General features: G+C 51.2%; 1 pseudogene across 1 annotated transcript in view; it reads left to right on the forward strand.

Annotated features, from left to right (window-relative positions):
- Positions 1-24184, forward strand: part of LOC311521716 (MLX-interacting protein-like) — a 49884-nt pseudogene that overhangs the window by 19002 nt on the left and 6698 nt on the right. The window contains exons 2-12 of the transcript XR_014714696.1: positions 105-211; positions 4337-4419; positions 5845-5958; positions 6714-6755; positions 8105-8267; positions 8731-8826; positions 9400-9537; positions 12009-12046; positions 12417-12868; positions 13389-13432; positions 13724-13811. The product of XR_014714696.1 is annotated as an MLX-interacting protein-like (transcript). The remainder of the gene's footprint in view (positions 1-104; positions 212-4336; positions 4420-5844; positions 5959-6713; positions 6756-8104; positions 8268-8730; positions 8827-9399; positions 9538-12008; positions 12047-12416; positions 12869-13388; positions 13433-13723; positions 13812-24184) is intronic.

Raw genomic sequence — 24184 nt, forward strand, 5'->3', positions numbered from 1 at the left:
CCATCTCTGTTCTCTTCTGTCATTGGCTCTGCTCTTCTCTGCCCCCGTCCCCCTCTCTCTGGACCTGCATCATTAAAGGATTTTATTCCTTTTGTTTTTCATAGTGGGAAAATCATGTCCCCCAAATGGAAAACGTTCAAAGGCCTGAAGCTGCTGCCACGTGACAAAATTCGGCTCAATAATGCCACCTGGAGGGCATGGTACCTGCAGTGTGAGTGGGGGCTGGGGCTGCCCAGGGGCACACGGGGCTCTGGAGTCTCCCCAGAGTGGGCACAGTGCAGGCAGTGGTAGATTCATAGATATTTAGGTCAGAAGGGACCATTATGATCATCTAGTCTGACCTCCTGCACAATGCAGGCCACAAAATTTCACCCACCACTCCTAAAAAAGACCTCACACCTATATCTGTGCTATTGAAGTCCTCAAATTGTAGTTTGAAGACCTCAAGGAGCAGAGAATCCTCCAGCAAGTGACCCGTGCCCCATGCTACAGAGGAAGGCGAAAAACCTCCAGGGCCTTCCAATCTGCCCTGGAGGAAAATTCCTTCCCGACCCCAAATATGGCGATCAGCTAAACCCTGAGCATATGGGCAAGATTCATCAGCCAGATACTACAGAAAATTCTTTCCCGGGTAACTTGGATCTTACCCCATCTAAAAACCCATCACAGGCCATTGGGCCTATTTACCATGAATATTTAATTACCAAAACCATGTTATCCCATCATACCATCTCCTCCATAAACTTATCGAGTTTAATCTTAAAGCAAAATAGATCTTTTGCCCCCACTACTTCCCTTGGAAGGCTATTCCAAAACTTCACTCCTCTGATGGTTAGAAACCTTCGTCTAATTTCTAATCTAAATTTCCTAGTGGCCAGTTTATATCCATTTGTTCTTGTGTCCACATTGGTACTGAGTTTAAATAATTCCTCTCCCTCTCTGGTATTTATCCCTCTGATATATTTATAGAGAGCAATCATATCTCCCCTCAACCTTCTTTTAGTTAGGCTAAACAAGCCAAGCTCCCTGAGTCTCCTTTCATAAGACAAGTTTTCCATTCCTCGGATCATCCTAGTAGCCCTTCTCTGTACCTGTTCCAGTTTGAATTCATCCTTCTTAAACATGGGAGACCAGAACTGCACACAGTATTCCAGGTGAGGTCTCACCAGTGCCTTATATAACGGTACTAAAACCTCCTTATCCCTACTGGAAATACCTCTCCTGATGCATCCCAAGATGACATTAGCTTTTTTCACAGCCATATCACATTGGCAGCTCATAGTCATCCTATGATCAACCAATACTCCAAGGTCCTTTTCCTCCTCCGTTACTTCTAGTTGATGCGTCCCTAGCTTATAACTAAAATTCTTGTTATTAATCCCTAAATGCATGACCTTACACTTCTCACTATTAAATTTCATCCTATTCCTATTACTCCAGTTTACAAGGTCATCCAGATCCTCCTGTAGGGTATCCCTGTCCTTCTCTAAATTAGCAATACCTCCCAGCTTTGTATCATCTGCAAACTTTATTAGCACACTCCCACTTTTTGTGCCCAGGTCAGTAATAAAAAGATTAAATAAGATTGGTCCCAAAACTGATCCTTGAGGAACTCCACTGGTAACCTCCCTCCAACTTGACAGTTCACCTTTCAGTAGGACCCGTTGTAGTCTCCCCTTTAACCAATTCCCTATCCACCTTTCAATTTTCCTATTGATGCCCATCTTATCCAATTTAACTAATAATTCCCCATGTGGCACAGTATCAAACGCCTTACTAAAATCTAAGTAAATTAGATCCACTGCGTTTCCTTTATCTAAAAAATCTGTTACTCTCTCAAAGAAGGAGATCAGGTTGGTTTGGCACGATCTACCTTTTGTAAAACCATGTTGTATTTTGTCCCATTTACCATTGACTTCAATGTCCTTAACTACCTTCTCCTTCAAAATTTTTTCCAAGACCTTGCATACTACAGATGTCAAACTAACAGGCCTATAATTACTTGGATCACTTTTTTTCCCTTTCTTAAAAATAGGAACTATGTTAGCAATTCTCCAATCATACGGTACAACCCCTGAGTTTACAGATTCATTAAAAATTCTTGCTAATGGGCTTGCAATTTCTTGTGCCAATTCTTTTAATATTCTTGGATGAAGATTATCTGGGCCCCCCGATTTAGTCCCATTAAGCTGTTTGAGTTTCGCTTCTACCTCAGATATGGTGATGTCTACCTCCATATCCTCATTCCCATTTATCATGCTACCATTATCCCTAAGATCCTCTTTAGTCTTATTAAAGACTGAGGCAAAGTATTTGTTTAGATATTGGGCCATGCCTAGATTATCCTTGACCTCCACTCCATCCTCAGTTTTTAGCGGTCCCACTTCTTCTTTCTTTGTTTTCTTCCTATTTATATGACTATAGAACCTTTTACTATTGGTTTTAATTCCCTTTGCAAGGTCCAACTCTACTTGACTTTTAGCCTGTCTCACTTTATCCCTACATATTCTGACCTCAATAAGGTAGCTTTCCTTACTGATCCCTCCCTTCTTCCACTCCCTATATGCTTTCTGCTTTTTCTTAATTACCTCTCTAAGATGCTTGCTCATCCAGCTTTGTCTACAACTCCTGCCTATGAATTTTTTCCCCTTTCTTGGGATGCAGGCTTCCGATAGCTTCTGCAGCTTTAATTTAAAATAATCCCAGGCCTCCTCTACCTTTAAACCCATAAATTCTTCAGTCCAATCCACTTCCCTAACTAATTTCCTTAATTTTTGAAAGTCAGCCCTTTTGAAATCAAAAACCCTAGTTGCAGATTTATTTTTGTTAATCCTTCCATTCAATTTGAACTGAATTAGCTCATGATCACTTGAGCCAAGATTATCCCCTACAACCATTTCCTCTATGAGGTCCTCATTACTCACCAAGACCAAATCTAAAATGGCATCCCCTCTAGTCGGTTCAGCAACTACTTGCTGAAGGAATCCATCAGCTATCGCATCTAGGAAAATCTGAGCCCTATTATTATTACTAGCACTCGTCCTCCAGTCTATATCTGGGAAGTTAAAGTCTCCCATGATCACACAGTTTCCATTAGTATTTACTTTATTAAAAACATTAAAAAGGGCTCTATCCATATCCAAATTAGATCCCGGCGGTCTATAGCACACCCCAAGCACTATCCCAGGGGAGGCTCTAATAGTTTTCTTCCCCAATTTAATTGTTGCCCAGACAGACTCAGTCATATCCATTTCATCGCTTCTTATTTCTTTACATTCTATCTCATCATTGATATACAGTGCTACTCCACCACATTTACCTTTATTTCGGTCTTTCCTAAACAGCACATACCCTTCAATACCTGTAGCCCAGTCATGACTACTATTCCACCAGGTCTCTGTTATACCTATAATATCTGGTTTCACTTCCTGCACCAGTAACTCTAGTTCCTCCATTTTGTTACCTAGGCTCCTTGCATTAGTGTACAAACATCTTAATTTTTGCTGTTTGGCCTCACTCACATTCTGTACCCTATTAGGCACGGTTATTTTACTACCAGTATAACCTATTAGACTTGTATCTACACTGCCCTTCCTCCTACCTACAGCTGTATCCACTCTTACTTCATTTTCTTTCCACTCTATGCTAAATTCTGGCGTGGAGATTACCTGGACATCTCCCAACCATCTCCCCCAAATTCCTAGTTTAAAGCTCTCTTAATCAGTTGTGCCAGCCTCCATCCTAGAAGTCTATTTCCTTCCCTACTCAGATGAAGTCCATCCCGAGAGAACTGTCCTCTATCCATGAATGCCTCCCAATGGCCATACATCCCAAAGCCCTCCTTATAGCACCACTGCCTAAGCCATCTATTGATAGTCATAATCTTGTCACACCTTTGTTGCCCTTCTCTAGGAACAGGCAGAATCCCACTAAAGATCACCTGAGCCTCAATTTCCTTAAGCGTCCTCCCCAGCCTAGCATAGTCTCCCTAGTAGGGTGAGCTGACCAAGGAGAGCAGCTCATCATACCAGAGGGGCTGCTCAGTCTCCAGGGCTCTGAGCTGAGTGGGCGAGGCAAGAACCTGCTTCACTAGACAGAGCACCACATAAGGAGCTTTCAGCCACTGCCCCACCCTAGAGGGGAAAGGTCCCATGTCCATTTCCCTCCCCCCACCCCCAAGACAGCCAGTCTCCCTGCCCTGGGGCCAGATCAGAGTACGTGGGCCCTTCGAGGGGAAAGGCCCCATGTCCTATTGCATAATCCCCATGGGAGTGCTCCCTGGTCTGTGGCAGAGGAGGCTATAGCAAAGGCAACTGTTGTTTCTTGCCCCCTGCAGATGTGGAGAGGAGGAAGAACCCTGTGTGCAATTTTGTGACGCCGCTGGAGTGCAGTGACGGGGACGATCACCACAAACCAGAAGTGAGCGAATGGGGATGAGGGGCAGGGCTGGCGCAACCACTAGGCAAACTAGGCTGTCGCCTAGGGCGCCAAGTGGTTGGGGGCGGTGGTGGAGCGGAGGTAAGCTGAGGCAAGGGGGCGCGGGGAGGGCTGCCTGCAGCAAGTAACGGGGGCGGCGCACAGGGGAACCGCTCCCCGCCCCAGCTCACCTCTGCTCTGCCTCCTCCCCTGAGCACCGCCCCGCTCTGCTTCTCTCCCTCCCAGGCTTGCGTGCCAAACTGCTGATTGGCGCTCCAAGCCTGGGAGGCGGGAGAAGCGGCCACGTGCTCGGGGAGGAGGTGGAGCAGAGATGAGCTGGGGTGGGGAGCTGCTGCACAAGGCTCCCTGGGCCGAGGGGAGGGGGCTGCGGGGAGCTGCCACGGGGGGGCTGCCCGGGTCGAGGGGAGGGAGGGGGTGGAGGGGATCTGCCGCAGGGGGGGGGGTGCCTGAGGGCGGGGGGGGGGGGAGCTAGCGCAGGGGTGGTGGGTGGCACAAGGTGGAAGTTTTGCCTAGGGCATGAAACCTCCTTGCACCGGCCCTGATGAGGGGCACTGCAAGGGGCTCCTCTCCTGCAAGAGACTTTATTGCACCAGTGACGCAGACTACTTCATAGGTCCTCCCTGCCCCCTCCCCCGTGAGGGGTGCCCCTCACTTACCCTGCCCCTCCCCTCCAAGAGGACTCTGACCAATAGTCCTAGGGTCACCTCTCCGCTCCACTCTCCCCAGATTGGGTCCTCATAAGGGCTCTCTGACATTTTTCCATCCAAACTACCTTTGGCAGAAGATGGGTTTTCCACTAAACAGAATTTTCCAAAAAAATTCTCTGCTTTGCAGGGAAATTCTGATTTTTTCATTGAAAAATGGAATGCCCAAAAATTAAAATGTGATCTGGCAATGCTGCCGCGGTGCCTTGTAGGAATTGTCCGTCAGTCTCCTCCATTGGCTGGACTCCCCAGCTGGCTTACATCTTCCATTATGTACCATGGGCCAGGGACTTCCATGATGCACAGACTCCTGTCTCCAAGAGGTCAGGTTGTGATGCATCATGGGAGTTGTGATTCGGTTTCCTCATGTCCCTAGTCTCCATTCTGGGCTGTGCTCCCCAGCGGGACTACATCTCCCATGATGCACTGTGGTCAGGGATGCCCACAATGCACTGCTTCCTTTGCCAAGAGGGAAGATTTTGGTGTTCATGGGAAATGTAGTCCAACCAGGAAGGCCAGTTTATAAGGGAGAATGGAAGCACGGGGCAATCAAACTACAGCTCTCGTGAGGCATGGTCATAGCATTTATTAATTGAAATATTTAATTTTATATCTGAGATTTTTTTGGTTTTTGAATTTCTGCTGAAAAATCTGAATTTTCTATGGAAACTCCCTCCCACCCCCATTTTCCGATTGGCCCTAGCCCCACCCTGCCCTTGCCTTGCAGGCCGTGATAATGGAAGGGAAATACTGGAAGCGCCAGATTGGAGTGGTCATTCGGGAGTATCACAAGTGGCGGACATACTTCTGCACACGGGTAAGACCCCACCACCACCACCCCTGCATCTCTGGTGTCCTCCCACTGCTCTGAACAGTGCCCTGCTCTGCTAGCAGGCCCAGAAGCTGCTGTCCTGTATGCCAAAGCAGATACAGCCCAGGCAGCAGTAGATGCTGTGGCCCCCAGAGCTGCTCAGTCTTCAGCCTGTCTGCTGCCACTGCCATCGAGGGAAAAGTTGGCAGCAGTGGGGGCTGGGTTCTGTGGCATGCCCATCAGGAGTAAAACTGAGCCCCCCTCCCTCTCGGGTGTAAAATGCTTTGAGATCTCTATGCCAAGTAAGGGGAAGAGGGCACTGAGCAGTCTCCAGGTAGAGAGAAACTGCCATTACTGCCCTGCAGTCTAGGGGTGACTCAATGCCAAACTCTGGGCTTCCCTGGAATCCGTACTCCATCCATCCATCAGTCCCTTTCCCCATCCCTCCATTACTGGACAGCTGGCTGTCATCTTTGCCAGCAGCCACCCCTGCCTGCCCGCAGCCCTCTGTAGATCTCCCCAACTGCTATAATACTAAGTTGGTGGGACCCCCCAGCTCCTGCACGATTCCCCACTTCCCTCTCAGATCACCCAAATTTACCTCCGTGATTGAGAAAGCAAAGGCTGGCTCAGTGAAATCCCAGCCTGCTGGGGATGGGGAGTGAATGGGCAAACAGCCCCATGCCAGAGGACACGATGCCCTGGACTGGTGGGCAAGGACCATGTGTTGGTTTTAAAGCTCCTGTTTGTTTAATGTTTAGGTCCAGAAGAAGAAAGATAAACCTGAGTCTTTATCCACCCAGGATTCCTTGCTCTGTCCCTATACCTTGCAGCACCTCCTGCTGGGAGAGGCTGGCACTGGAGTAGCCCGGAGTTCCCCCCCTTCCCAGCACTCCTGCCCCGCTCCCTACAGCACCCCCTGCTGGGAGAAGCTAGGACTGAGGTAGCTGGGAGCTCTCCCCCACAGCCCGAGCTCCTGACCCTGCCTTGGTACATGGCATCGGCTGCAGAGCTAGGTGGGGGACCACCTGGGCCATGGCCTAGCCACGAGTGGCACTGCAACCTGGTGCATCAAACTCAGATTTGAAGGTGGTGGATGGACGGGTTCATAGGCCAGGGAGGTCAGGCTGGTGGAGGGGGGGGGGCGGGGGAAGCACATGAGAAGGGAAGAGGAGTGGCAGGAGGACCAAATCTGTGCTGCTGCCCCCATCCACTTTAAATGGCACTCCAAAGCCCCAGTGTAAGATGCATCTGCACCTGTGTTTCCCCTCTGTGGTCCTGCAAGGGCACCCACTCTCAGCTGCACGCTTCTCAGATGCCGCCTATCTTGGGTGGAGACACATATCTCCCTTGCCCTGCCTAGGGCATTTCCAGGCTGTGCAGTCCCCTGACTGTGCTGTGATATCCCCCAGCAAAGCAGACTGTCTAAACAGGCCAGCATCTGTGCTGGGCAATCTCATTAGAGACGAATAACAATGACATTGCTAGCAGTTACAAGTGATCACATGGCTTTTCTGAGCAGGCACTTTTATTCTTAAGGTAAAATCATTACAGAGAAAACATGAAAACAATAACACAAGTTACACACTGGTAATAAGCTTACCAGAGATCACCCCAACTCCAGCAAGGGCTCTGGCCGATGATCAGTCCTCTAGACCTCACCCAGGGATATTTCTGTGGTCACCAGTTCATAGCAGCTGTCAATCAGAACTAGCTCCCCCAGGAGTTAGGGAGTCCCTCCTTTATCCCCTTTGAAGAGACCATGAATGGGTATCAGCCAGGCAATGGGTTTCTCCCCAAGGCGCCACTTCAAAATGGTAACTCCGCTAACTTGCATCCCCCCCCACCCAAGTATTTCCTAGGCAACCCACTTAACTAAAAGATCAGTCTAGTCTAGCCCATCATTTTAGAGAGTCCTTTGAGCACGTGCCACTTCCCAGGGTTTGCATTAGTCTTGTGTTCCCCTTAAAGGAGTTACATCCTCCCACAGTAATCCGGACACAGCTTTAATAATACAGCAACCTTCCAAGACACTTCACCTTAACTCAGCAAGGTTTGTTCAGGGTGCTGCCGATTATTGTCCCATCTGTCACAGGATCTGGGTCACCAGTTATCAGTCTGTGTCTCTCTCCCCCCCCCCCCCTGCGGGCAGGGAGTGGCTCATGCTGTCCCGGGTGAGGGGCTTAGCAGTGAGGCCAAGGGCAACTGCCCCATGGAGCTCGACCTGGATACCCTGGACAGCCTCATCTCTGACCTGGCCGACACCATCTTCTACAGCCGCAACCCATATGTGGGGCCCAACCCCCGCAGCCTTGGTGAGCACTGATCAGCGTTCCTAACACAGGGGATTCCCCTCTCCGTGCCCCATAGGCATTCCCCTCTCCAGGTCTCAGCCCCCTTTCCCCATCTCTCCATAGAAATTCTTGTCTCTGGATCTCTTCCCCTTCCCAGAGGGATTCCCCTCTCTGGATCTCTGCCCTGCCCCCATGCTTCATAGGCGCTTCCTTCTCTCATTTGCATCCCCTGCCCCCCAAGTGCTAAAAGGGGATGGTCCTGAGCTCTGACCCCCCTCACCCCCGTATCCCCCAGGCATTCCTGTCTCCGGATATCTGCCTCTCTCTATCTAGGGGTGTGAATGGGCCCCCCTAGAGTCCTCATTCGCTGCCTGGCAGTCTGGTGCCTGAGGGGAGCGAGGTGGGTTGGGCAGGGCTCTGCTTTGGGCGGGATGGGAGCGGCTGGTGCTGTGTCTGACCCACATCACCATACTGTGTTCCCCAGCTCACCAAGGCAACGCGGACATGATTCAGCCCACCCTAACCCAGCTGCATCCTAACTTTGGAGAGGATTTCATGGACACCCTGGACCCCATTCATGGTAACTTGCACTGGCCACTGTGCACGGATCCCGTCTGGGGTGAGGTTGGCTATCCTGGCGCACAGCGATGGCGGGGGGTTCCAAACACCATGCTGCCTGGTGATAGAGGGAATCAGCCCGGTGTCCCCTCCCAGGCGCCCTGGGTCAGACCAGGGGCGTCCCTTCCCGGCTGCCCCCCCGGGGCATCCCCTTCCGGCCGCCTTTGGTCAGGCCAGGGGCGTCCCCTCCCCTGCCGCCCTGGGTCAGGCTGGGGGCGTCCCCTCCCCACCATGCTGGAGCACACTGTTAATCTGTTGCTGGGAGGAATTGGTTGTGCAGCTGAGTGCTGGCAGGCTTCGGGGGTGGGGAATGGGGTTTGGCTCTGCAGGCCTGGCATTGTCTGATGGGCTCATCAAAGGGAAGTGGCAGGGAGATTGTGAAGTGACTGTGGACAGAGAGCTGCCCCCGCAGCATGGGACACACCAGTGGAACTTTCTGCTGCAGGGCCTTGGCAGGACACCGGGGCTGTACGCCAAGGAGCCTTATCTCAGTCTTTTTCTGTCTCTCTCCCTGCTCCTCGCTTGGACCCAACAGACAGCCCGGCCAGCTCTCCCTTGGGGGCCGCCAGCCCCAGCCTCCAGGGGCTCAGCTGTGCCTCCTCTGTCACCTCTAGCGCCTCTGACTCCCTGAAACTCCTCCTGTCTGTTGCTCATGTAGCCGCTGCCAAGAAAGGTTCAGAGCAGGCCCTCCAAGTCTGTTTTTCCTGTTTCTGGTCCTGGGGCTGGGCCCAGATGCTGCCCAGGCTAGCTGGATGGCCACGCCCCAACTGCGAACGTCCCTGATGCCAAGGGGCAGCCAGCCGAGACTTTGGGTCCCTGCATGGACCCAGTGAAGTATCTCAGGTCAAATTGAAGCTGTGCATTCTGGGATATGTAGTGTCTCCAGGCCACCTCCCCATATTCAAAATGAGGTAATTGGGCCAGTGAGTCACCATTTCATCAAGGGGTTTGCCCATACGCTCAGAACTACCATGCACACACCACACCAACCCACAGCTGTCACCCTAGTCACCACTGCTACGGCCCCAGCCACTGCGCAGCAGGGAATCCTGTGTACCCTGCAGCCACACAGCTCTGCTGACGCCCCTCAATCCCAACCCGCAGCCCCCTGCTAACCTAGTCCTGAGCTTCCGCCTACCCCCAGCTCTGCCGATGCCCCTCAGTCCTGACCCACAGCTCCCGCAATCCCAGCTCCGGGGTCCCCCAAGTCTGAGCTCTGTAGCTGCCATTTGTACCAAGTGTTGTGATGTAATTATAATCATTCCTATTATGGTTATTCTGCTCTGATTTATCCAGGTCCTTTGCATTTTCTCTCTCTCTCTTCCCCCTGCCCTGGAGGGATAGCTCAGTGGTTTGAGCATTGGCCTGCTAAACCCAGGGTTGTGAGTTCAATCCTTGAGGGGGCCATTTAAGGATCTGGAGCAAAAATTGGGGATTGGTCCTGCTTTGAGCAGGGGGTTGGACTAGATGATCTCCTGAGGTCCCTTCCAACCCTATTTAGAAAAGCTGGACGTGCACAAGTCCATGGGGCCGGATGAGTTGCATCCGAGAGTGCTGAAGGAATTGGCGGCTGTGATTGCAGAGCCATTGGCCATTATCTTTGAAAACTCGTGGCGAACCGGGGAAGTCCCGGATGACTGGAAAAAGGCGAATGTAGTGCCAATCTTTAAAAAAGGGAAGAAGGAGGATCCTGGGAACTACAGGCCAGTCAGCCTCACCTCAGTCCCTGGAAAAATCATGGAGCAGGTCCTCAAAGAATCAATCCTGAAGCACTTGCATGAGAGGAAAGTGATCAGGAACAGCCAGCATGGATTCACCAAGGGAAGGTCATGCCTGACTAATCTAATCGCCTTTTATGATGAGATTACTGGTTCTGTGGATGAAGGGAAAGCAGTGGATGTATTGTTTCTAGACTTTAGCAAAGCTTTTGACATGGTCTCCCACAGTATTCTTGTCAGCAAGTTAAGGAAGTATGGGCTGGATGAATGCACTATAAGGTGGGTAGAAAGCTGGCTAGATTGTCGGGCTCAACGGGTAGTGATCAATGGCTCCATGTCTAGTTGGCAGCCGGTATCAAGTGGAGTGCCCCAAGGGTCGGTCCTGGGGCCGGTTTTGTTCAATATCTTCATAAATGATCTGGAGGATGGTGTGGATTGCACTCTCAGCAAATTTGCGGATGATACTAAACTGGGAGGAGTGGTAGATACGCTGGAGGGGAGGGATAGGATACAGAAGGACGTAGACAAATTGGAGGATTGGGCCAAAAGAAATCTGATGAGGTTCAATAAGGATAAGTGCAGGGTCCTGCACTTAGGACGGAAGAACCCAATGCACAGCTACAGACTAGGGACCGAATGGCTAGGCAGCAGTTCTGTGGAAAAGGACCTAGGGGTGACAGTGGACGAGAAGCTGGATATGAGTCAGCAGTGTGCCCTTGTTGCCAAGAAGGCCAATGGCATTTTGGGATGTATAAGAAGGGGCATAGCGAGCAGATCGAGGGACGTGATCGTTCCCCTCTATTCGACATTGGTGAGGCCTCGTCTGGAGTACTGTGTCCAGTTTTGGGCCCCACACTTCAAGAAGGATGTGGATAAATTGGAGAGAGTCCAGCGAAGGGCAACAAAAATGATTAGGGGTCTAGAACACATGACTTATGAGGAGAGGCTGAGGGAGCTGGGATTGTTTAGCCTGCAGAAGAGAAGAATGAGGGGGGATTTGATAGCTGCTTTCAACTACCTGAAAGGGGGTTCCAAAGAGGATGGCTCTAGACTGTTCTCAATGGTAGCAGATGACAGAACGAGGAGTAATGGTCTCAAGTTGCAGTGGGGGAGGTTTAGATTGGATATTAGGAAAAACTTTTTCACTAAGAGGGTGGTGAAACACTGGAATGCGTTACCTAGGGAGGTGGTAGAATCTCCTTCCTTAGAGGTTTTTAAGGTCAGGCTTGACAAAGCCCTGGCTGGGATGATTTAACTGGGAATCGGTCCTGCTTCAAGCAGGAGGTTGGACTAGATGACCTTCTGGGGTCCCTTCCAACCCTGATATTCTATGATTCTATGATATTCTATGATTCATCTCTCCACCCCCTTTCAGCCTTTCTTCTTTGTCACAAACAGTTCATGCTTTTTCTCTTTCCCTTCACAGATTTCTTTGCTGCCTGTCGCCCCCAGCCTGTGACCCAGGTGAATAGAAGTAGCAGCTGCCCTCTGACTGCTCAGCAATGCCCCCGCCCTCTGTCTGTAGAGATCAGCTGGCACCACATTGCAGCCTATGCTTTGCCTTCACTGCAAGGTCTATGACCTCCTCCCTGGTGTCACAGCACCCCTCCTCTGGGGAGGGCAGGGCTGGGTGGTGCAGACCCCTCCCTGGTGTCACAGCCCCCCCTGCTGGGAGGGCAGGGCTGGGAAGAGCCGGCCCCTCCACCTTGCCTGCTGTCACAGGCCCCCTGCTAGAAGTTCAGGGCTGGGCGGTACAGGCCCCTCCTCCTGGCCTAGTGTTGCAGGCCCCCTGCTGAGGAAGGCAAGGCTGATTTTCTCTCCCTCTTTCCCCCAGGCTTCCACGCTGCTGCCAGCTGCTGCCCCACTGGTCTCTCTGTCCAGCACTTGTGACCCGGACGTGACCACCAGCACTAAGGAGCTGCCTCTCCACAGGAGCTCTCTCACCTCCCTTTCCTTCCCCCTGGATCTGGAGCCCCTCACACCCCTGAACGGGCACCAGACCTTCCTGCCGCTCTTCCCCACCTCCCTGCTGCGGGTCAGCCTGCCCCCGCCCAGCCCTCCCACGCAGCACCCCCAGCCCACCCTTGTCTTCTCCGTCATCACCCACACAGCTGCTGAAAAGCCCCCTTCACCCACCTGACACCCTCCTTCACCTGGGGGCACCTTTGCCATGCCTGCATGCCATGCCCAATAGGGCAAGGTCCCGGCAACTGCAGCCCATTGCCCCAGCGCCTACTGCCACCCACCCCCCAGCAGTCCCCAGTGCCTTCCTTGTGGTATGTGCTTGTGTGGGCAGCGCAGCCTGCCTGCCTGGCACTTGGGGAGGGGCTGTTGTGGTGGGATGAAGGGGAGTGGATGTGGGAAGAGTGGGCACAGGGGCATTGCTTTTAGGGGCAGGCAGGTGGGGATGGGTGCGTGGGGCAGGGGAACTTGGCATGCCTGCGGGTGTTGCTGTCACAGGTCAGTGTGGGGGGAAATTGCTCTGGGGGGCTGGGCACAGAGGGTTGCTGTCGGGGTGGGGGACCAGGCACTGAGTGGGGGGAGTTGGCAGGGGGCTGAACATAAGGGGTATTGCTGGTGTGGGGGTACAGGGGAGGGCTGTTGGGTGGGGGAGAAACAATGGAGTTGCTGGTGGGAGGAGTGGGTGGGGGTGTCCACAGTACAGGGGAGCCTCTCCCCCCGCCCCCCTCAGATGGCCATCGCAAGACCCAGGGCTGGAGAGACACTGCCCTGGGTGGCTACCTAGGAGCTGTGGTCTCTGTGGGTGAGCCTCACTCCTCCTCTACCCACTTTCTTTTCCCCCCAGGCCCATCGCCACAGCCCCTCACTCCAGCCAGGGACTCTTCCCAGGTAAGAGCACCTCTTGCTGGAGAGGGTGGGGCTGGGCAGTGCAGGCTCCTCCCCCTCTCTGGTGTCACAGCACCCCCTGCTGTGGAGGGCTGGGCTGGGCATCTATAAGCTCCTCCCCCTCCCTGATGTCACAGCACCTCCTGATGATGAGTCATACAATTTAAATCCACATAGGAATCACTCCGCTAACGCTTCTGGGTTTAGTGGTGCCTTACTCTCCCCCCCAGTGCTTGTGGCTGAGGCAGATTTCTGTCCTCCCTTGCTGACTCCCTCCTCGTCTCTCCCCTCTAGGTCTGCGCCCCCCTGGAGCTCCCTGCAGGTGTTCTGCTGATGGAGAATCCCATCCACCCTCGCTCTGTCATTGCCTCCTCCAGCACGGGTAAGATGGGGGGTGCTGCTGTCAGGCCTCTCATCACATGGGCTCTCGCTGTGGGTGCTTGGCTCTCAGGGGTGACGGGACAGAGGTGATGGGGCTGGGGAAGAGCATCAGGCTGGGGTGGGTACGAAGAGGGAAGGGGCAGGGTGGTGGTTGGCTCATAAGTATCTAGGGAGTGGGAACTTGGTGGGTTCATAGGTGGCTGAAGAGAGGGCGTGTTGAGGGGATGGCATGATGGGGGGCTGACTGGGGGGATGACAAGATCAGGGACTGGCTGGGGGCGGACCTGGAGGGATGGCTGGGGGGACCTGGCTGGAGGATCTGTGGGGCTGGCTGGGGGGACCTGGGGTGATGGCAAGGTGGGGGCTAGCTGGAGACTCTGAGGGGACAGGAAGGTTGGTGGGCTGGCTGGGGGGACCTGAAGGGCTGGCAAGGTGGAGGCTGGCTGGGGGATCGGGGGGAATGGCAAAGTGGGGGGCTGGCTGTGGGATCTGGAGTGATGGCAAGGTGTGGGGCTGGCTGTGGGATCTGGAGTAATGGCAAGGTTGGGGGCTGGATGGGGGATCTGGGGTGATGACAAGGTGGGAGCTGGCTGGGGGATCTGGGGGGTTGGCTCGGGGGGGCTGGCTGGGACACCTGTTTGTGTGTGGAGGGGGTTGGCTCCGGGGAATGGGGTGACTAGGGGGTGGCTCACCCTGCATTGCCTGCTGGTGTGGGGCCCGGACTGTCCAAATTTGGGGATGCCAGCTCAGTGGCACTAATGGGTGATCACATCCAAGAAAGCCAGGTCTGTGGGTCAGAGGCTGGTTTGGCCCCAGACTGGCACTGCCTGGGGCTGATCTGGAATGTGCCATTCTGGGGACGAAGTGGGGAGCCTGCAGTTTTAGGCTCCTCCCCATGGCGAGGGTGGCGCTGGGGAGGGTTCACGGCATCACTGATCTGGGGGTGGATCCTGGGAGTGTGGGGCCTAGAGCCTTCTCTCCTCCACATGAACAGACCTCTGCTCCTAGAAGGGGACTGGGAGCTGAACCCACTTGGGCAGTGTCTGACAGGTTCCCTCAATAGCACATGTGCCCAGAAGTGCTGGGGTGGGATGGCTCACCCACGGTGCCCTACTGGGCTCTGGGGAGCAGCATCAGGATCTTGCCCACACGAGCGACCCGAATCATAGAATGTCAGGGTTGGAAGGGACCTCAGGAGGTCATCTAGTCCAGTCCCCTGCTCAAGGTAGGACCAATCCCCAACTAAATCATCCCCACCAGGTCTTAGAATCATAGAATATTAGGGTTGGAAGGGACCTCAGGAGGTCATCTAGTCCAACCCCCTGCTCAAAGCAGGACCAATCCCCAATTTTTTTTGCCTCAGATCCCTAAATGGCCCCCTCAAGGATTGAACTCACAACCCTGGGTTTAGCAGGCCAATGCTCAAACCACTGAGCTATCCCTCCCCCCTTTGTCAAGCCTAACCTTAAGAACCTCTAAGGGTATGTCTACACTACGAAATTAGGTCGAATTTATAGAAGTCGGGTTTTTAGAAATCGTTTTTATATAGTTGATTGTGTGCCGACACAAAATGCTCTAAGTGCATTAAATGCATTAACTTGGCAGAGTGCTTCCATAGTACCGAGGCTAGTGTCGACTTCCGGAGCGTTGCACTGTGGGTAGCTATCCCACAGTTCCCGCAGTCTCCACCACCCATTGGAATTCTGGGTTGAGATCCCAAGGCCTAATGGGGCAAAAACATTGTCGCTGGTGGTTCTGGGTACATGTCATCAGGCCCTCCCTCCCTCCCTCCGTGAAAGCAATGGCAGACAATCGTTTTGTGCCTTTTTTCCTGTGCAGACTCCATATCACGGCAAGCATGGAGCCTGCTCAACTCACTGTCACCATACATCTCCTGGGTGCTGGCAGACACGGTACTGCATTGCTACACAGCAGCAGCCCATTGCCTTGTGGCAGCAGACGGTGCAATAGGCCTGATGACCATCGTCATCATGTCCGAGGTGCTCCTGGCCTCCTCGGTAAGGTCAGTCAGGAGCACCTGGGCAGATATGGGTGCAGGGACTAAAATAGGAGTGACTCGACCAGGTCATTCTCTTTAGTCCTGCCAGCAGTCCTATTGCACTGTCTTCTGCCAAGCAGGCAGGAGATGAGGATGGCTAGAAGTCCTATTGCACCATCTTCTGCTGAGCAGCCAGGAGATGGGGATGGCTAGCAGTCCTACTGCACCGTCTGCTACCAGCCAAAAGTAAAAGATAGATGGAGTGGATCAAAACAAGAAATACACCAGCTTTGTTTTGTATTCATTTGTTCCCCCCTCCCTCCCTCCCTCCGTGAAATCAACGGCCAACAATCGTTTCGGTGAGGTCTGTTAGGGGCACCTTGAAAAATTGAATGGGGATTCAGTCCTGCCTGAAATACCAGGGGGAAGGATAGCTCAGTGGGTTGAGCATTGGGTTGAGCATTGGCCTGCTAACCCCAGGGTTTTGAGTTCAATCCTTGAGGGGGCCATTCTGTGTGGCAGTTGTTTTTGTTTCTCCTTGATGTGAAGCCACCCCCTTTGTTGATTTTAATTCCCTGTAAGCCAACCCTGTAAGCCATGTCGTCAGTCACCCCTCCCTCCGTCAGAGCAATGGCAGACAATCGTTCCGTGCCTTTTTTCTGTGCAGACGCCATACCATGGAGCCTGCTCAGATCACTTTGGCAATTAGGAGCACATTAAACACCACGCGCATTATCCAGCAGTATATGCAGCACCAGAACCTGGCAAAGCAAAACCGGACAAGTAGGCGATGTCAGCACAGTGACGAGAGTGATGAGGAGATGGACGAAGACTTCTCTCAAAGCATGGGCCCTGGCAATGTGGGCATCATGGTGCTAATGGGGCAGGTTCATGCGGTGGAACGCCGATCCTGGGCCCGGGAAACAAGCACAGACTGGTGGGACCGCATAGTGTTGCGGGTCTGGGACGATTCCCAGTGGCTGCGAAACTTTCGCATGCGTAAGGGCACTTTCATGGAACTTTGTGACTTGCTTTCCCCTGCCCTGAGGCTCAAGAATACCAAGATGAGAGCAGCCCTCACAGCTGAGAAGCGAGTGGCAATAGCCCTGAGGAAGCTTGCAATGCCAGATAGCTACCGGTCAGTCGGGAATCAATTTGGAGTGGGCAAATCTACTGTGGAGGCTGTTGTGATGCAAGTAGCCCATGCAATCAAAGATCTGCTGATATCAAGGGTAGTGACCCTGGGAAATGTGCAGGTCGTACTAGATGGCTTTGCTGCAATGGGATTCCCTAACTGTGGTGGGGCCAAAGACGGAACTCATATCCCTATCTTGGCACTGGAGCACGAAGCTGGCGAGTACATAAACCGCAAGGAGTACTTTTCAATAGTGCTGCAAGCACTGGTGGGTTACAAGGAATGTTTCACCAACATCAACGTGGGATGGCCGGGAAAGATACATGACGCTCGTATCTTCAGGTACTCTGGTCTGTTTCAAAAGCTGCAGGAAGGGACTTTCTTCCCAGACTAGAAAATAATTGTTGGGGATGTTGAAATGCCTGTAGTTATCCTTGGGGACCCAGCCTACCCCTTAATGCCATGGCTTATGAAGCCATACACAGGCAGCCTGGACAGAAGTCAGGAGCTGTTCAACTTCAGGCTGAGCAAGTGCAGAATGGTGGTAGAATGTGCATTTGGACGTTTAAAAGTGCACTGGCGCAGTTTACTGACTCGCTTAGACCTCAGCGAAACCAATATTCTCACTGTTATTACTGCTTGCTGTGCGCTGCACAATATCTGTGAGAGTAAGCGGGAGACGTTTATGGTGGTGTGGGAGGTTGAGGCAAATCGCTGGCCGCTGGTTACATGCAGCCAGACACCAGGGCGGTTAGAAGAGCACAGGAGGGTGCGGTGCGCATCAGAGAAGCTTTGAAAACCAGTTTCATGACTGGCTATACAGTGTGAAAGTTCTGTTTGTTTCTCCTTGATGAACAACCCCCTCCCCCTTGGTTCACTCTACTTCCCTGTAAGCTAACCACCCTCCCCTCCTCCCTTTGATCACAGCTTGCAGAGGCAATAAAGTCATTGTTGCTTCACATTCATGCATTCTTTATTAATTCATCACACAAATAGGGGGATAACTGCCATGGTAGCCCGGGAGGGGTGGTGGAGGGGGGAAGGACAAGGCCACACAGCACTTTAAAAGTTTAAAACTTATTGAATGCCAGCCTTCTGTTGCTTGGGAAATCCTCTGGGGTGGAGTGGCTGGGTGGCCGAAGGCCCCCCCCCCCACCGTGTTCTTGGGCATCTGGGTGAGGAGACTGTGGAACTTGGGGAGGAGGGTGGTTGGTTACACAGGGGCTGTAGTGGCGGTCTGAGCTCCTGCTGCCTTTCCTGCAGCTCAACCATACACTGGAGCATATTTGTTTGATCCTCCAGCAGCCTCAGCATTGAATCCTGCCTCTTCTCATCACGCTGCCGCCACCTATCAGCTTCAGCCCTCTGTTCAGCCCACCACTTACCCTCTTCAGCCCGTCACCTCTCCTCCCGGTCATTTTGTGCTTTCCTGCACTCTGACATTATCTGCCTCCACGCATTCGTCTGTGCTCTGTCAGTGTGGGAGGACAGCATGAGCTCAGAGAACATTTCATCGCAAGTGCGTTTTTTTCACCTTCTAATCTTTGCTAGCCTCTGGGAAGGAGAAGATCCTGTGATCCTTGAAACACATGCAGCTGGTGGAGAAAAAAAAAGGGACAGTAGTATTTAAAAAGACACATTTTATAGAACAATGGGTACACTCTTTCATGGTAAACCTTGCTGTTAATATTACATACATAGCACATGTGCTTTCGTTACAAGGTCGCATTTTGCCTCCCCCGACCACTTGGCTAAACCCTCCCCTATCCCCGTGACTAACAGTGGGGAACAATTCTGTTCAGCTACAGGCAAACAGCCCAGCAGGAACGGGCACCTCTAATATCCCCTTAAGAAAAGCACCCTATTTCAACCAGGTGACCACGAATGATATCACTCTCCTGAGGATAACAGAGAGATAAAGAACGGATGTTGTTTGAAAGCCAGCGAACATACGCTGCAATGCTTTGTTCTGCAGTGATTCTCGACTATGTGCTACTGGCCTGGTGTGGTAAAGTGTCCTACCATGGTGGACGGAATAAGGCTGCCCTTCCCAGAAACCTTTTGCAAAGGCTTTGGGAGTACATCCAGGAGAGCTTTATGGAGATGTCCCTGAAGGATTTCCGCTCCATCCCCAGACATGTGAACAGACTTTTCCAGTAGTTGTACTGGCCGCGAATGCCAGGGCAAATTAATCATTAAACACACTTGCTTTTAAACCATGTATACTATTTAAAAAGGTACACTCACCAGAGGTCCCTTCTCCGCCTGGCGGGTCCGGGAGGCAGCCTTGGGTGGGTTCGGGCGGTACTGGCTCCAGGTCCAGGGTGAGAAACAGTTCCTGGCTGTTGGGAAAACCAGTTTCTCCGCTTGCTTGCTGTGAGCTATCTACAACCTCATCATCATCATCTTCCTCATCCCCAAAACCTGCTTCCATGTTGCCTCCATCTCCATTGAAGGAGTCAACATGGTTGGGGTAGTGGTGGCTGAACCCCCTAAAATGGCATGCAGCTCAACATAGAAGCGGCATGTTTGGGGCTCTGACCCAGAGCGGCTGTTTTCCTCTCTGGTTTTCTGGTGGGCTTGCCTCATCTCCTTAAGCTTCATGCGGCACTGCTTCGGGTCCCTGTTATGGCCTCTGTGCTTCATGCCCTGGGAGATTGTGGCAAATGTTTGGCATTTCGAAAACTGGAACGGAGTTTTGATAGCACGGATTCCTCTCCCCATACAGCAATCAGATCCCATACCTCCCGTTCGGTCCATGCTGGAGCTCTTTTGTGATTTTGGGACTCCATCATGGTCACCTCTGCGATGAGCTCTGCATGGTCACCTCTGCTAATGAGCTCTGCACTCACCTGCAGCTTGCCACGCTGACCAAACAGGAAATGAAATTCAAAAGTTCGCGGGCCTTTTCCTGTCTACCTGGCCAGTGCATCTGAGTTGAGAGTGCTGTCCAGAGCGGTCACAATGGAGCACTCTGGGATAGCTCCTGGAGGCCAATACCATCTAATTGCATCCACAGTACCCCAAATTCGACCCGGCAAGGCCGATTTCAGTGCTAATCCCCTTGTCAGGGGTGGAGTAAAGAAACAGATTTTAAGAGTCCTTTAAGTTGAAAAAAGGGCTTCACCGTGTGGATGGGCGCAAGGTTAAATCGATTTAATGCTGCTAAATTCGACCTCAACTCCAAGTGTAGACCACGGCTAAGGAAGGAGATTCCACCACCTCCCTAGGTAACCCATTCCAGTGCTTCACCACCGTCCTAGTGAAAATGTTTTTCCTAATATCCAACCTAAACCTCCCCCACTGCAACTTGAGACCATTACTCCTTGTTCTGTGATCAGCTACCACTGAGAACAGTCTAGAGCCATCCTTTTTGGATCCACATTTCAGGTAGTTGAAAGCAGCTATCAAATCCCCCCTCATTCTTCTCTTCCGCAGACTAAACATCCCCAGTTCCCTCAGCCTCTCCTCATAACTCATGTGTTCCAGTCCCCTAATAATTTTTGTTGCCCTCTGCTGGACTCTTTCCAATTTTTCCACATCCTTCTTGTAGTGTGGGGCCCAACACTGGACACAGTACTCCAGATGAGGCCTCACCAGTGTCGAATAGAGGGGAACGATCACGTCCCTCGATCTGCTGGCAATGCTTCTACTTATACATCCCAAAATCCCATTGGCCTTCTTGGCAACAAGGGCACACTGTTGACTCATATCCAGCTTCTCGTCCACTGTAACCCCTAGGTCCTTTTCTGCAGAACTGCTGCCGAGCCATTTGGTCCCTAGTCTGTAGGGGTGCATGGGATTCTTCCGTCCTAAGTGCAGGACTCTGCACTTCTCCTTGTTGAACCTCATCAGATTTCTTTTGGCCCAATCCTCCAATTTGTCTAGGTCCCTCTGTATCCTATCCCTACGCTCCAGCGTATCTACCTCTCCTCCCAGTTTAGTGTCACCTGCAAACTTGCTGAGGGTGCAATCCACACCATCCTCCAGATCATTTATGAAGATATTGAACAAAACCGGCCCCAGGACCGACCCTTGGGGCACTCCACTTGATACCGGCTGCCAACTAGACATGGAGCCATTGATCACTACCCGTTGAGCCCGACAATCTAGCCAGCTTTCTATCCACCCTATAGTCCATTCATCCAGCCCATACTTCTTTAACTTGCTGGCAAGAATACTGTGGGAGACCATGTCAAATGCTTTGCTAAAGTCAAGGAACAACACGTCTACTGCTTTCCCTTCATCCACAGAGCCAGTTATCTCGTCATAGAAGGCAATTAGATTAGTCAAGCATGACTTGCCCTTGGTGAATCCATGCTGACTGTTCCTGATCACTTTCCTCTCATGCAAGTGCTTCAGGATTGATTCTTTGAGGACCTGCTCCATGATTTTTCCAGGGACTGAGGTGAGGCTGACTGGCCTGTAGTTCCCTGGATCCTCCTTCTTCCCTTTTTTAAAGATTGGCACTACATTAGCCTTTTTCCAGTCGTCCGGGACTTCCCCCAATCGCCATGAGTTTTCAAAGATAATGGCGAATGGCTCTGCAATCACATCCGCCAACTTCTTTAGCACTCTCGGATGCAACGCATCTGGCCCCATGGACTTGTGCACGTCCAGCTTTTCTAAATAGTCCCGAACCACTTCTTTCTCCACAGAGATCTGGTCACCTCCTCCCCATGCTGTGCTGCCCAGTGCAGCAGTCTGGAAGCTGACCTTGTTTGTGAAGACAGAGGCAAAAAAAGCATTGAGTACATTAGCTTTTTCCACATCCTCTCTCACTAGGTTGCCTCCCTCATTCAGTAAGGGGCCCACACTTTCCTTGACTTCCTTCTTGTTGCTAACATACCTGAAGAAACCCTTCTTGTTACTCTTAACATCTCTTGCTAGCTGCAACTCCAGGTGTGATTTGGCCTTACTGATTTCACTCCTGGATCCCCAAGCAATATTTTTATACTTCTCCCTGGTCATTTGTCCAATCTTCCACTTCTTGTAAGCTTCTTTTTTATATTTAAGATCAGCAAGGATTTCACTGTTAAGCCAAGCTGATTGCCTGCCATATTTACTATTCTTTCTACACATCAGGATGCTTTGTCCCTGCAACCTCAATAAGGATTCTTTAAAATACAGCCAGCTCTCCTGGACTCTTTTCCCCCTCATGTTATTCTCCCAGGGGATCTTGCCCATCAGTTCCCTGAGGAAGTCAAAGTCTGCTTTTCTGAAGTCCAGGGTCCGTATTCTGCTGCTTTCCTTTCTTCCTTGTGTCAGGATCCTGAACTCGACCATCTGATGGTCACTGCCTCCCAGGTTCCCATCCACTTTTGCTTCTCCTACTAATTCTTCCCGGTTTGTGAGCAGCAGGTCAAGAAGAGCTCTGCCCCTAGTTGGTTCCTCCAGTACTCTAGATGAGGCCTCACCCAATGCGAAATAGAGGGGAATGATCATGTCCCTCGATCTGCTGGCAATGCTCCTACTTATACAGCCTAAAATGCCGTTAGCCTTCTTGGCAACAAGGGTACACTGTTGACTCATATCCAGCTTCTCGTCCACTGTAACCCCTAAGTCCTTTTCTGCAGAACTGCTGCCTAGCTGCTTAATCCCTAGTCTGTAGCAGTGCATGGGATTCTTCCGTCCGAAATGCAGGACTCTGCACTTGTCCTTGTTGAACCTATTCAGATTTCTTTTGGTCCAATCCTTTAATTTGTTGAGGTCCCTCTGTATCCTATCCCTACCCTCCAGCGTATCTACGTCTCCTCCCAGTTTGGTACCATCTGCCCTAGACGTTTCCCTGTCTCCTTTGGGAGGTGGATTGGATTGAAAAATTTGTGGATCTATAGGTGGAGGAGGCCTGGAATTACTTCATGTCAAGTTGCAGAAACTATCAGAAGCCTGCATCCCAAGAAAGGGGAAAAAATTCATAGGCAGGAGTTGTCGACCAAGCTGGATGAGCAAGCATCTCAGAGAGGTGATTAAGAAAAAGCAGAAAGCCTACAAGGAGTGGAAGATGGGAGGAATTAGCAAGGAAAGCTACCTTACTGAGGTCAGAATATGTAGGGATAAAGTGAGAAAGGCCAAAAGCCATGTAGAGTTGGACCTTGCAAAGGGAATTAAAAGGAATAGTAAAAGGTTCTATAGCCATATAAATAAGAAGAAAAGAAAGAAAGAAGTGGGACTGTTTAACACTGAGGATGGAGTGGAGGTGAAGGATAATTTAGGCATGGCCCAATATCTAAACAAATACTTTGCCTCAGTCTTTAATGAGGATCTTAGGGATAATGGTAGGATGATACATGGGACTGAGGATATGGAGGTAGATATTACCACATCTGAAGTAGAAGCCAAACTCGAACAGCTTAATGGGACTAAATTGGGGGGCCTGGATAATCTTCATCCAAGAATATTAAAGGAACTGGTACATGAAATTGCAAGCTCATTAGCAAGAATTTTTAATGAATCTGTAAACTCAGGGGTTGTACCGTATGACTGGAGAATTGCTAACGTAGTTCCTATTTTTAAGAAAGGTAAAAAAATGATCCCGGTAACTACAGGCCTGTTAGTTTGACATCTGTAGTATGCATGGCTTTACAAAAGGTAGATAGTGTCAAACCAACCTGATCTCCTTCTTTGAGAAGAAAAGGAGTACTTGTGGCACCTTAGAGACTAAACAATTTATTAGAGCATAAGCTTTCGTGAGCTACATCTGATGATGTGAGCTGTAGCTCACGAAAGCTTATGCTCTAATAAATTGGTTAGTCTCTAAGGTGCCACAAGTACTCCTTTTCTTTTTGTGAATACAGACTAACACGGCTTGTTCTTTGAGAAGGTAACAGATTTTTTAGACAAAGGGAATGCAGTAGATCTAATTTACCTCAATTTCAGTAAGGCATTTGATGTGGTTCCACATGGAGAATTATTAGCTAAATTGGAAAAGATGGGGGTCAATATGAACATTGAAAGGTGGGTAAGGAACTGGTTAAAGGGGAGACTTCAGCGGGTCACACTGAAAGGTGAACTGTCAGACTGGAAGGAGGTTACTAGTGGAGTTCCTCAGGGATCGGTTTTGGGACCAATCTTATTTAATCTTTTTATTACTGACCTTGGCACAAAAAGCGGGAATGTGCTAATAAAGTTTGCGGATGACACAAAGCTGGGAGGTATTGCCAATAAAGAGAAGGACCGGGATATCATACAGGAAGATCTGGATGACCTTGTAAACTGGAGTAATAGTAATAGGATGAAA

This window comes from Lepidochelys olivacea (assembly GCF_965140295.1).
Source record: "Lepidochelys olivacea isolate rLepOli2 genome assembly, chromosome: 6".
NCBI lineage: Eukaryota > Metazoa > Chordata > Testudines > Cheloniidae > Lepidochelys > Lepidochelys olivacea.